Genomic DNA, 13,855 nt, shown 5'->3' on the forward strand with positions numbered 1-13,855 from the left:
AAGATTTAACTACAAAGATTTACTTCAGTTTTGCAAATACTAGAAAGTGGAAAACAACAAAATATTGCAAAATAGGATATTAGTTAATGCAAGTTTAGTACAATCATAAACAAAATATTTTGGTCACTGAAATAATGTTTTAAATTAATATTCACAGTATAATGTTAAAGTGTCAAAATCAGGGTAAAAACAAAATGTTTAAAAAACTCACTTAAAATAAGCATATACATGCATATAAAAAATCTGGCAGGGCATATAACAAAGTGTTAATACTATTTTTTTTTTTTTAAAGAAAAGTTTATTAAAAGTAAATTAGAGAGAGACAGAGAAGGAAGAGAGAAGATTCACCTCCCCAAGGTGGGGAGGAGGACCAAAGCCAGGAAGCATGGCGACAGCCATGGCTCAAAGAGTACATGACCACAGCAAAGTCCAGCAAGGCAATCGTTAATACTATTTTCACCTGGATGATGAAATTATAAGTATTGCCTAGTTCTTGCTTTTGCCTATTTGTATTTTCTCATTTTCTATAATGAGCATATTTTCTTCTTGTAAACAATGCACATTTTTTTGCAAAGAAGTATTATTACTTCTGAAGAATTATAAAAACAAAGCCATGTTGAAATGAGAGGAATCATTCTGATTGTTTTGTTTTGGAGTTACCGCTTTTGGAAATTGCAGTTGGTTTAAGCTTAGAAAAAAATGTGGCAGTAAAACCCCCATCTTCATTTACTACATCAGAAGCCTTCGGTGAAGTGGAGAGTTTTGTCCTGGATACCAAGGCCTGTTATAGTTCAATGGAGCCCAGGTTCCTCACTTGCTCACACACTGCACACACATGTGTGCCCAGGGTACCAGCAGGCAGCAAGCCTATGTATTCTTTCCAGAAACAACACCCTTGTAGGCAAAATCTCTCCTTGGTCTCCTTGGAACACTTTCCGTAGTAGAATATTACGCTGCAGACTTCACAGTCTATTCCAGCTCCATTGTCTCTCAATTGACACACAGAAAGGACTCATTTCTCTTTGTGTTTCCTTCGAAATGTGATGGGTACTGATTTCAAATATTTTGGGTAAATACTTAGAAGTGGGATTGCTAGATCATATGGTAATTCTATTTTCAGTTTTTTGTGGAACCTTCATGATTATGCTAATTTGCATTCCCACAAGAGAACAAGGTTTCCCTCACAAACATTTGCTATCTTTAAAAAAAAATAATAGCTATTCTAACAGGTGTGAGGGGATATCTCATTGTGGTTTTAATATGCGTCTTCGTAATAATTGGTGATGCTGAGCACTTTTTCTTGTATCTGTTAGCCACTCGAATGTCTTCTTTTGAGAACTTTCAATTCAGATCCCTTGCCCATTTCTCAACTGGATTATTTGTTTATTTCTATAGAGTTGCTTGAGTTTCTTATATATTTTGTATACTGACCCCTTATGAGATGTATGGGTTACAAATATTTTCTCCCAATCTGTGGGTTGTCTCTTCACTCTTGTTTGTTTCCTTTGATGTGCAGAAGCTTTTTATTCTGATATAATTCCATTTAACTATCTTTGCTTTTGTTGCCTATGCTTCTGGGGTCAAATTAAAAAAAAAAAATTCCCAGATCAATGTTGTGTAATATTTACCCTAATTTTTCTTCTAGTAGTTTTACACATTCAGGTCCTATGTTTAAGCCTTTAATTCATTATTACTATTATTATTATCTGAGTTAGATTCTTGGTCTGTTGCCCAGGCTGGAGTGCCGTGGCAGGATCAAGGCTTACCATAGCCTTGACCTCCTGGGCTCAGGCAATCCTTCTGTCTCAGCCTCCCAAATATTAAAATAGCTGGAATTACAGGTGCATGCCACCACACAGTTAATTTTTTTTTTTTCTTTTCATTTTTTTGTAGAGTCGAAGTCTACTATGTTGCCTAGGCTGGTCTTGATCTCCTGGGCTCAAATAATCCTCCTGCCTTGGCTTTCCAAGGTGCTGATATTTCCAAGGCGTGAACCACACTGCCCAGCCAAGTCTTTAATTCATTTTGAGTCAATGTGACAGTGGTATGAGATCAAGGTAAAATTTCATTCTTTTACATATGCATATTCAGTTTTCCCAACATCATTTATGGGGAAACTGTCCATTTTCCATTGCATAATCTTGGCATCTTTGTGGAAGAGCACAGACCATAGATATATGTATTATTTTCTAGGCTTTCTATTCTGTTCTAGTCATTGATGTGTCTATTTTTATGTCAGTTCAATGTTGTTTTAATTATCACTTTGCAGTACAGTTTGAAACCTGACAGTATAATGCTTCTAGTTTTATTTTTATTTTTTGCTCATGACTGCTTTGACTTTTTGGGTTTTTTGTGGTTCTATATGATTTTTAACATTTAAATATATATATCTATGAGAAATGACATTTGAATTTTGATAGGGATTGCATTGAACTTGTAGACTGCTTTAGGTAGTATGGACTTTTAACAATGTTAGTTAGCTTTCAACGCTTTATAGATTTCAAAGCATGTTTTCATTCTTTTTACTCAATAGGAAATTACTGTTAAGAACTGTAGATGAATTTGGTAGGGAATGGCTAGCTCCTATTTATCCTTCAGTGCCCAATTCAAATGGTACATTCCTCATGGAACTTTCTTCTCAGATAGAACTATTGTTTCCACGCATGGCTTTCCCTAGCACTTTATATATGTCTTACTCCAGATATTTATATGTGCATTCCCTATAGTATCCTGTATTGATTAAACATCTGTGGGAAAAAGAATGGGATAAATACATATACAAGAAACAAAGTTAGAAATCTTATAAAAATTAAAATTAGCCATTTTCTCAACAATTTCTATATTTCATTTTCTCCATCCCCAGGTACCAAAGGCCTTCCACATAATTCTTAGTGACTTGCTGAGTCTTAGTGTCATAGAACTTAGTTAGGAAGAGATGATAGGGCCTTGCAACTCAAAGTGCAGTTCATGGACCAGTGTGTCCAGCATCACCTGAGACCCTGTTAGGAACACAGAATCTCAGGACCCAGACCAGACCCACTACTCAGGATATGTATTTTAATCAGACTGACAGGTGATCATGCACATTCAATTTTGAGAAGTCCTGTCTTACAGATCAGTAGTCTAGAGATAGCAAACACATAGCATATGTGCTGCAGCCCTCTATTTTGTGTACATAGGAGACATCACCAATCTGTTACAGTAACTTTCTTACTGAGTTATGGTGCAGCTTTAGAAGCTTCCATGGAGAGTCACTTCCAGTCAATTAGTACAGAAATTAATTTACCTTCGCAGATATAGTCAACCCTCTCATTTTATAGCTAAAGAAACTGAGACTCAGAGAAGCAAAGTGATTTGACAAATATCACACTGCTCCTTCACCACAGAGCTGGTATTAAAATACTTGTCTTGCCTGGACAAGGTGGATCATACCTATAATTTCAGCTCTCTGGGAGGATGAGGCAAGAGGATCACCTGAGCCCAGGAGTTTGAGAACAGCCTGGGCAACATAGTGAGACCTCATTTGTAAAAAAAAAAGAAAAATCAACCAGGTGGGATGGTACATGCTACTCAGGAGGCTGAGGAGGGAAGATTGCCTGAGTCCAGGAAGTTAAGGCTGCAGTGAGCCATGTTTGTGCCACTGCACTCCAGCAGCCTAGGTGACAGAGTGAGATCCCGACTCAAAAAGAAAAAAAAAATACTAGTCTCCAGCCTCCTGGTCTAATGGTCCTTTTTGTCACACCATCCTGGGAAGTTAAGCAGACACAGCTCAAACAAGAACTTTTTTTTTTTTGAGTTGGGGTCTCACTCGGTTGCCCAGACTGGAGTGCAGTGGCCGCTCCTGGCCACCGCAGCCTCGCCTTCTGGGCTCCAGTGATCCTTCCGTCTCAGCCTTCCGAGTAGCCGGAATTACAGGCATGCGCTACCATGCCCGGCTGATTTTTTTTTTTTTTATTGTAGAGATGAGGTCTCACTGCCCAGGTGGGTCTCGAACCCGCGGGCTCAGGCAATCCACTCACCTCAGCCTCCCAAAAGCATGGGATTACAGGCTGAGCCACCGAGCCCGGCTAAGAACTTGTTTTTTTTTTTTTTACAATGTCACACCATTTATCTTTATCTTTCTTACCTCTTCCCAAGAAGCCTTAGATTACTTGTCAGTGTCCTCACAGTGTGGTCTATTAGAAACAGCTTGGACTTTGGAGTTAGAACACTACTAACTAAACTTATGCATCGCTCAGTAGCTAGTACGTTTTCTGTTAAAGGGGAAGAAAGGGAACATATTTCCTATCACAATTGAACTCTAGTATGGGACCTCCATAAAAATAATCCATCCTATCTCTCCCCTCCCTGAGTTCAATTGCACAAGGTGGTTTCCATGTTTTCCAGGTAATTCAATAATAAAGTAATTCACCAATGACTTTTGAAATGCCATTAGGCAAGAAGGACCATTAAAAATGTAAAGAACCCTGAGTCATGTTTCCCTGCCTATGTTCCCCACTCCTTGTTACACTACATCTTTTCCAACCCTGTCTTAGCTTAAAAAAATTAATGGCATTCATTGTTTATAAATGCCTCTGTTGATCTTTCCTATTTCGGTTCCTGACTCCTAGTGGAAAAACTCTCTCTACTTCCCCGCCTCTCACCCACACTTGGCTTTAAAAATAGCAGCTAGAGTTTGGTTGGCTCAGTGCCTTATGTTTGGAGTCCACAGCCTTTGCCCTCTGGGTCATCAGTTCACATCCTAATAACATGGCTGGCAAGTTTTTCTTTGGTTTTGTGTGTTTTGCTTAAAGTTTTGGGAGGAGGTGCCTTGAGTGATCACTTTCTCACGATCATCTGGGAAACATCTGAACTTGACACCCTTGACCCCAGTATTAATCATCTCTATGACTCTGCCTTCTCCTTTTTTCTGAAGTCTGCAGTGTTCACAGTCTCATTTGCTTTCTTCAGAACTGTTCTTCTAGCTCAAGGCTAAAGAATTTGTATTTATCCCTAGGTATCCAGTAAAAAGACTAGTCAATCCATGTCACCAATGTGCTTTCCTAGGAATTTGACAGACAATTAATATCATCCTGCTTTGCACATAAAGATAGCTTAAACAATAGTGAACAGTTTTTGAGTTTTATCGTCTTCAGAGTACTTTCACATGAATCATTTTATTTAGTTATATGCAAATTCTATAAAACAAGTGTTGTTACTTCCAATCTTTCTCTCTTTTTTTTTTGAGTTTGCGTCTCACTCAGGTTGGAGTACAGTGGCACGCTCATGGCCACTCCAGCATCGAACCGCTAGGTTCTGACGATCCTTCCACCTCAGCCTTCCAAGTAGCTGAACTACAGGTGTGCACTACCATGCCTATCCAATTTTTGATTGGTTGTAGAGGCAAAGTCTTGCCAAGTCGCCCACGCTGGTCTCAAACCTGTGGGTTCAGGCAATCCACTCACCTCGACCTCCCAAAGTGCTGGGATTACAGGCTGAGCCACTGAACCCGGCTAATCTCATTTTAAAGACACTAGGATTGAGAGAAGACAAATCAAATGTTCAAGTCCCTTCATCTACCTACCCTTGGACTCCTCTGCAGCATCTCGCCTCTCTCCTGACTGCCTCTTGCAGGACTGTAGTTTGAGTTTGTGATTTGTGATGCTCCCTTTTATTGATATTCACCAGTAATCTTGATGGTGAATGTGAGGGACAGTGAACAAAGTTTCAATTTCTATAAATCTGATGGGACAAAGCCCTTACTTTGCCTTTGTTAATTACTGGATGTTTTTAGCAATCAAGCTAGGCAGCATACTTGTAATGCTTTAGGCAAAGAGTTAGTGCAAGCATTCTTGAGAACAGCAGTAATATGATGTCAGTTTGCTCCTAGAAGAGATTTGGCAGTGGATGAGGCAGTAGAGGTGGAAAGAAATAACGTAATTTAGGAAGTTCTTGAAACAGATCATGTGAGATGTACTGAAGCCCGGACCAGGGCGGGAACAGTGGGGAAGAGAGGCAGATGCTGATGGTAGAAAAGCCACAGAAGAAGTGCTGGTCACAGAAGGGAATTTCTGGATAAAGGGACCAGCTATCTCAGAGGACAAGGTGCCTTCTGCCCTAACAGGAGAGAGAACGTCAATCCATAAAATGGCCAGTTTTATGGAGGAAGGAGATGCTTTGTTCCATTGTAGACATATTTAAGCACTCTGGCTTGACAAGGCATCCGGGCAGCAAACTTCTGGCAGTGAATGTGAGACTTGGGAGAGAAACAGCACATGTCCCCTGAGTAGGAAGCAGGGTAGTAAGACTGGGGAGAAGTAAAGTGCCTAGAATGTTACTAATAATTGAGCACTACTGCATTTGAGTACTGGCTTATTTAATCTTTATAACAAATCTATCACATAGGTGTTTTTGATTTCTACTTTTTTAAAATGAGAAAATGGATACTCGGAAAGTATTGCTTGAATTCTTTTTTACAAACAGAGATATCAGGCTTATCTCAGGCAAAGTAATATAGTTCTTCTGGGTCCACAGAGTCAGGTTGGTCATTGTCCTTTATCAGTTTTAATTATATATGAGTCTTGGTACTTCTCTTTATGACATTTATAAGCAGGGTAAAGATAATACCCAGATCTCAGAACACAAGCGATCAAGCATAGGCTACACTGGATGTGAACTCTTTAAACCACAGTCTTTTTTTTTTTGAGTTGGGGTCTCACTCTGTTACCCAGGCTGGAGTGTCATTGCACACTCACGGCCACTCCAGGGTCCACCTGCTGGGCTCCGTCGATCCTTCCACCTCAGTCTTCCAAGTAGCCGGAACTATAGACGTGTGCTTCCACGCCTGGCTAATTTTTGATCTGTTGTAGAGACGAGGTTTCACCAAGTCTCCCTGACTGGTCTCTAAACCACATTCTTATTATGTCAACAGAAATACATTTCCCTGATTGGAAGTAGGAATGTGTGTGTTTGTGGTGTGTACAGGCATACATATGTGTATGTATGGACCCTCCTGTGCTTGTTTATTGTTATGTTGTTGAGCCAGGGAGTGCAGGGTAGCTATGGGGCTGTTGTACTTTTTCCCCAGATAAGCTTAGCATGTAACAGAATGGTATCTACTTTGTTGCTGTGGTTGGGCAACCAGTCAGTATTTGATAAGCTATGGAGAAAACAATTTAACAGGTTTTAGCCATGCATGTCTCATCACCCCCATCCTCTGTCCTTAGTAGTTGAGTCACAATGTACCGATACTTCCAAATACAGGCACATACACACACAGACTGCCCCCATTTCCCACCTGATGCATTGAGCCACAGACATATACAAAAGACGTCTTATTTTGTACTACTGGCCCAGTTCTGTCACCTTATGATGTGCTATCCACTGTGGCTGCACAACCAAGAGGACCATTCTAAAGCAGGTCAGTGGAGCGTTCCCTGTTACAGCAGCTAGACGGTAGTGCTTGTGCAGGAGACACATTTTCCAACAGGTCTCCTCTACCTTCCCTGTGTTTATAACTACATATGGCCTGTTCCTGTAGATCCCTAGTCTTATCACATTATATTAATCATGAGTCCAAAGGCAGGCAGCCTTTCAACATCTGTCTGTGGTGGGTTGTTCTGACCCTCAGGTAGAAAGGCAGGAATCAGCAATATCATAGGCAGGAAGGAAGAGGCTTTGCAGCTTCCAGTCTGGGAAACTCTCAAAGTGCATCCGAGATTTATTCTGTGTCTACTTTCTGTCCACCCCCAAACTTCATCCAAGCTCTACCTCAAATGGATAGATAACTCCTCCTTCTTTCTGTCTTGGGTAACTTAAAAATTTTTTCCTGAATAGAACAGGGAGAAAATATATAAGCACAATGGGTTTCAGAAGAACATGGAAATATGTACTCAGGGTATATATGTTGTGATATTAATACATAGCATCTAGTTGTTGACTTATAGGGAATGACTAAAAATATAGCCAAAGACCAAAACCACCTTAAATGGTTAGACATTCTGCCCTCTCTGATCTGGTATTTATGCACTGAAAATACCTTCCCACATGTCTTTTTTTCTGCTAAGGTATGATCTTAAAAAGCTCCTAAAATACAAATCTCTTTTTTGGGGAGAAAGCAGGAAAAGCATTACTTTCCTGAAAGATCAACAAAATGTGGTGATTCAAGAAATCATCAAAGCATTTGCATACATCATGATCTAAAATTAAGAGTGACAGTCTCTTTCCTTTGGCTGACTTTTAAAAAATGATTTTCTTCTCAAATTTGAGCATTTAAGACTTCAGTCAATAAATAGTAAAATAAACAGTTTAAGGAAGGAAGTTACACATTATTTTTTTCTTACACTGATAAGATAGAGGCTGTTTCTGGCAACTTGGGAATTGTTTATATTCTGGAGAGTTGTATGCATATTAGGACCCTCTCTTTGCCTTTTGGTCCCTTTTTCATTCTGAATAGTCATGAGATGTTTAAGGATGGGGTGGAGAGGGGAGGCAGTTTCTATGTCTATCTAATATCAGCATATATGTATATGAAGAAAAACAGATTTAGAAAAATAAGTGGCGGTTTGACCAAAACCACTGAGATGAACTAGAGTCTAACAGTTTCTTTGGCTATCTGACTTCCCCAAACTAGTATCCCAAATGGTGTTCAGATATCCTTCCGCCAGTGATTTGACTTTTGGACATTCCAGTCTGATCACCTGAATGGAGGTGGGAGTAGAATGGCTTTGGAAGGCTGGTGAGAGCACCATGAGGCCTATAGAGCCCACCTTGTCCACTGACCTCTACAGAATATGTCATTGAGGAAGTCCAACAGTTCTTCAGCTTACAGTGTAGAACTGCCTCCTCATTTCTTCTAGTTTCTAGATAATGTCTATTTCCATTTCCTTTGCTACCTCTCAGTCTTCTCACTTGAATTTATGAAGATGTCATACTTAGTATCCCCAGATATCAGCACGGAGCCCCTCACAGTTGGTCATCTGTCAATGTTTGATGGATAAATAGTTTTTGAAGTTATCTGCAATTCTGCCTTCTTAATTATCAAGTACATTGCTTTGTATATCATACAAATCATAACCATAATTATGATAATAGTATTTCTCATTGACTGAACACCCATTCACTCACTTAACGAATTCTTATTGACCAGCTATCAAATAGGTGCCAGGCTTAGTGCTCAGGACACTACAGGAAAGACGGCACACCATGGTCTCTGTCCTCTGGAATTTATGTTGTTACATTGGCCATTTGCCTTGAATTGCATAACCTGTCTCCTTTACTCTTTTAGACAATGCCATATGGAAAGACATTTTTTTGCAGGATTATACCATAGTAAACAAAAGGCAATTATAGACAGCATCTGTTTTTTGGTTGACAATAAAATAAAAGAGGATCAGATATTATGATAAAGAAATCAAAAAAATAAATTCTTAAAAAACCCTGAAAGAATGTGTGGGGAATACAGGGAAGGGAAAAAATAGTTTCATCATCAAAATCCTTATTAAAAGCAGTGAAGGACAGACTGACAAGTAGATGATTTAATTACTAACATAGGAATGTTCTGTCGTCTCTGGCAGTTTACGCGGAAGATTCAGAGCCCGAGTCTGATGGAGAGGCTGGAGTCGAAGCGGTGGACAGCGCGACTGAGGAGAAAGGTGGTTTAGTATCTGATGCTTATGGAGAGGACGACTTTTCATGCCTAGGGGGTGATGAAGATGGTTATGAAGAAGAAGAGGATGAGAACAGCAAACAGTCGGAAGATGATGATTCAGAGACTGCAAAACCTGAGGGTGATGATCCAAAGGATAATATAGAAGTAGAAAAGCGAGATCCCCAGGAATTAGTGGCCTCCTTTTCTGAAAGAGTCCGGAACATGTCACCTGATGAAATCAAGATCCCGCCAGAACCCCCTGGCAGATGCTCAAATCACTTACAAGACAAGATCCAGAAGCTTTATGAATGAAAAATAAAGGAAGGAATGGTTATGAACTACATTATCCAAAGGAAGAAAGAATTTTGGAACCCCAGCATCTACAAGAAGCTGATCCAGTTCTGTGCCATCAATGAGCTCGGCACCAACTACCCAAAGGATACGTTTGAACTCCATGGCTGGTCTGAAGATTACTACTATGAGGCATTAGCCAAGGCCCAGAAGATTGAAATGGACAAACTAGAAAAGGTCAAAAAGGAGCGAACCAAAATTGAGTTTGTGACGGGCACCAAGAAGGGCACCATGACCGTGCCACGGCCACTACCACCACCACCACCAGCACAGCCATCACAGATGCCCAAAAGAGAAAGAGCAAGTGACGACAGTAGCCCAGGCCACCATCCTCACCACCACGGCCACCCTGCCAGCTGTTGTCACAGTCATCACCAGCGCCAGTGGTTCCAAGACCACTGTCATCTCTGCCGTGGACACCATTGTGAAGAAGGCCAAGCAGTGGACTGGAGGGGCCACCCTAGGACTTGAAAGAACTGTGCAGCCCAATGACCTGTGCCCACTGGGAAGTGCTACTTTGTGTATTTCAGGACTGGAACTTGCTGTCCCAGATGCTACCTGAGAAGCTTCTGTGTGGCATTTCAGCCAGAAGAAGGACATTGCGGCACAGGATTAGGGTGTCATGGACAGTGTCTGTTCTTGTACCACTTGGGACTGTCACCCTATTAAAAGTGCTGTATTCTCATATCCTGGCATCATGGATGTACTGGCCTCTCCTACAGTCTGTGTTCAGGCATGTGTGAAAGCTCAAGTGTTCCTTCATCTTCTTGGTTGGGATTACTGCCTCAGGTGTGGCAGTGGAGTGACAGAAGCCCATGGTCCTGCTCAGAGGGGTGGCCCAAGAAGTCACCGTGTCATTTTCAGTGTATGCTTTTGGGTGGGGGCAGGCCAACGCACAGGAAGGGAGGGAGACCCCACATTCCTACCACCTGCTGCCCTGATCCCGAACTCTTGGGCGAGAGCAAGGGCCTCTGCCCCCTTGGGTGCACTTGAGCACTCTTCAGGCCAGACCACTTCTTGGGCACACCCAGGCTTTGAAGTTCAGCCAGTTTCCAGAAGGGCTGGGGTGAGATCCCCGACCCACACAGGGAGTGGAGAGGCGTCGGTGCCCGGCTAAGGCTGCCTCAGGCCCTCTGTGCCCAGTGAGTGCAGTCAGTGGGAGCCATACAGCAGGAGAGATGAATCACCTTCTGCCCTGGCTGGGCAGCAGCTCATTGTTTACGTGAAAGCCCTGCTCCTGGAAAGACTTCTGCCACCCCACCCTTCCTCTGTGTGTTATCTCTGCCCCCACAGCAGCCCTTGGGTGGTGCCAGTGGCCGCCAGGCTCCTCCTGGGGCCAAAACAGGCTTCCTAGCCACTGGTGGCCCAAGAGTCCAGGTTTACCTCTCTGGACGTTAGCAGCTCTCCTTTCCCCCCAGCGGAAGGGCCACGTGTCAAAGAAGGAAGCCGGGCTGTGAAGAGCTGTGTTGTTTCCACAGGGCAGGCAGAGATTTAGAAAGGTGGTGCTGTTGCAAGTCCTGAGGAGTAAAGTGAACTCATTCCTGAGGTCCCCATGCACACACACTCAGGCACTTCAGGAGGTATGGCGGGACTTGGCAGCCCTGGGGAGAAGAGCTGCTGTCCACCCCTCCCAAGAGGGTCTCAGAAGGCCTCCGCCCGCAGCCTCCAACCCTCCCTAGTCACAGGCATTGTGGAGGCCTTGTGGGAAGGCTTGTGGCATGGGAGGGAGAGTATGATGTACAGCGGCCCCTCTGCTCTGCAGTCCCAGGTTAGGACAAGTTGTGTAGTCTCAAACCCTAAACTGTAAGCCTGTTTCTTCACGGTCAAATCACAATAGTAAAAACCTCGTAAGGTGGTTGTGCAGAACCTGTGAAATGACATGTGCAAAAGCTTTATAAACTGTGAAGTACCCCCCCAAAAGTTACTAACATAAAGGAGCAGTTCCCAAATACTTGGACTTTATGGGCTAATATAAAAGCGAGAATATGCTACTAGCTTCAGTGAAAGCAAAGTGGACAGGGAAACAATGGAAAAGAACAGAGCAAAGGGCCAGTAAGTCGAGCCCGCAAGAAGCCCTGAGTTAGACTCTGCCCAACAATCTGCCCCATCTGCAAGAGACTTTTTGCTGCTAAGCAAGGGGGTGTGGTCTACAGCAACTTACTTCCTTATGTATTTAGTACTCATGTTTTCTTCTTGAAACAATATTACTGAAAATATACTTTGAACAACTGAGAAACAAAACAAAAATAAGAGTTTAACATAAAGGAAGCTAGGTATAGCAAAAAGAGATGATGCGAAGTGTTCCCACAACCAAAAAAAGATAAATGTTTACAGTGATGGATATCCTAAGTACGCTGATTTGGTCATTGCACATTATAGGCATGTATTAAAACATCACATGTACTCCATAAATATGTACAATAAAAAACATCACATGTACTCCATAACTATGTATCAGTGGCAAGAAAAGAAAAAAAAATAGGGAAGTTATGTAGTAATAAAGCTGGTGGTGAATACTGAAGCTGGTTAAAACTAGAAAGTTTTAAACAAACGTATAAATCTTGTTATGAGATGTATGTATATCTTAAGATTTATTCTCAAAAGAATGAATTAAAAAACATTGGAATAGAAATAAAAATATTATTGAAAAGAGTGCCATACTTAATCTGCAAAAAATAAAAATAAAAATGAAAATGCTGTTGCTGAAGTAATGGGACTTGGGATTAAAAGTTTGGTAAATTTACCTAAAATAATAGAAGAATCAAAATACCATATTGATTTTTACTTTTTTAATAACTTGAGAAATGTAGAATAAATAATCTTTTTTGCAAATCTCAGAGGCAATCATTTGTAGAACATGTTGTAGATCTTCCAAACATGGGAGGTTATTAAAAAGAAAGAACACATAAGTCACATGTGGGCAAACACATACACAAACACACACACAAACTCATAATGGAAGGAAACAGGAAATACGAAGAACACATTTAGTAATAAGACAGAACGAAAGTCAAATATTTCACTCATAACAATGAATGAAAATCCTTAATCCTTTTCTGTTTAAGAATATAAATTCAGATTGGCAAAAAATAAATCTAAAAACCAATTACGTTTATTTTCAAAAGAAGCACTTAGAGAACGTGACAAAAAAGGCTGAAAGGTAAATGTAGATAAAAGTACATCAAGAAAATATGAAAAAACTAAGGTGGAAATATTATTATTACAGTGAAGATGACAAAAGTTTTAAACAGAATAGGATGACAATTTATTTGGATACGGATAGAGTCCACAATGAAAATGTCCCTGTTACAACCCTTGTGCACGGAGTAACTTTGCATTAAACTATGCAACATAAAGGAGAAATGAAGAGAAAGATAACAGATGGGGGAGGAATAAGGTTTGCTTTGTCAAGCTTCTTTTTGGGCAGGCTGGAGGCTTAATATACCTGGGAGTGACTTTCAGAAAGATTAGAACATTTTCCATGCTTTTCTATTTTTTTTTTAAAGCTTCTATTTCTGTTGTTGGTATTTGAAGGTGAACTCTTTTTTCTTCCATTCACTCACTAATAGTTTTTAGACACTCACTATATACCAGGTGTGTGCTGTGTAGCTACTGTGGGAATAGGCACATAAATTAGAGCTGGCCATGTCTTCAAGGAACTAGGCTGTCAATGACATAAAAATTCATAGATAATAAATGATCACCAGAGAACTAGAAATTGCAATTTTTTGTGTGTGTAGTAGTCTCACTCTGTCACCTAGGCTAGAGTGCAGTGACACAACCACAGCTTACCACAGCCTCGACCTCCTGGGCTCAAGCGATCCTTCCTCCTCAGCCTCCTGAGATGCTGGGAAAACAGGTGCGTGCCACCACACC

At 41.0% G+C, this 13,855-nt stretch overlaps 1 protein-coding gene and 1 pseudogene across 3 annotated transcripts in view; one reads left to right on the top strand and one right to left on the bottom strand.

Moving 5' to 3' along the window:
- Positions 1-13,855, bottom strand: part of STAC (SH3 and cysteine rich domain) — a 158,763-nt gene that overhangs the window by 79,181 nt on the left and 65,727 nt on the right. The gene's annotated exons all lie outside the window — the stretch shown is intronic.
- On the top strand, positions 8,700-10,541 carry LOC103263539 (annotated as a pseudogene). The gene is made up of 2 exons (XR_002482146.1): positions 8,700-8,716; positions 9,532-10,541. The product of XR_002482146.1 is annotated as an SAP30-binding protein pseudogene (transcript).

The sequence above is a fragment of the Carlito syrichta genome, unplaced genomic scaffold (assembly GCF_000164805.1).
Source record: "Carlito syrichta isolate Samal-C Ts95f unplaced genomic scaffold, Tarsius_syrichta-2.0.1 Scaffold305148, whole genome shotgun sequence".
In the NCBI taxonomy this organism is placed as follows: domain Eukaryota; kingdom Metazoa; phylum Chordata; class Mammalia; order Primates; family Tarsiidae; genus Carlito; species Carlito syrichta.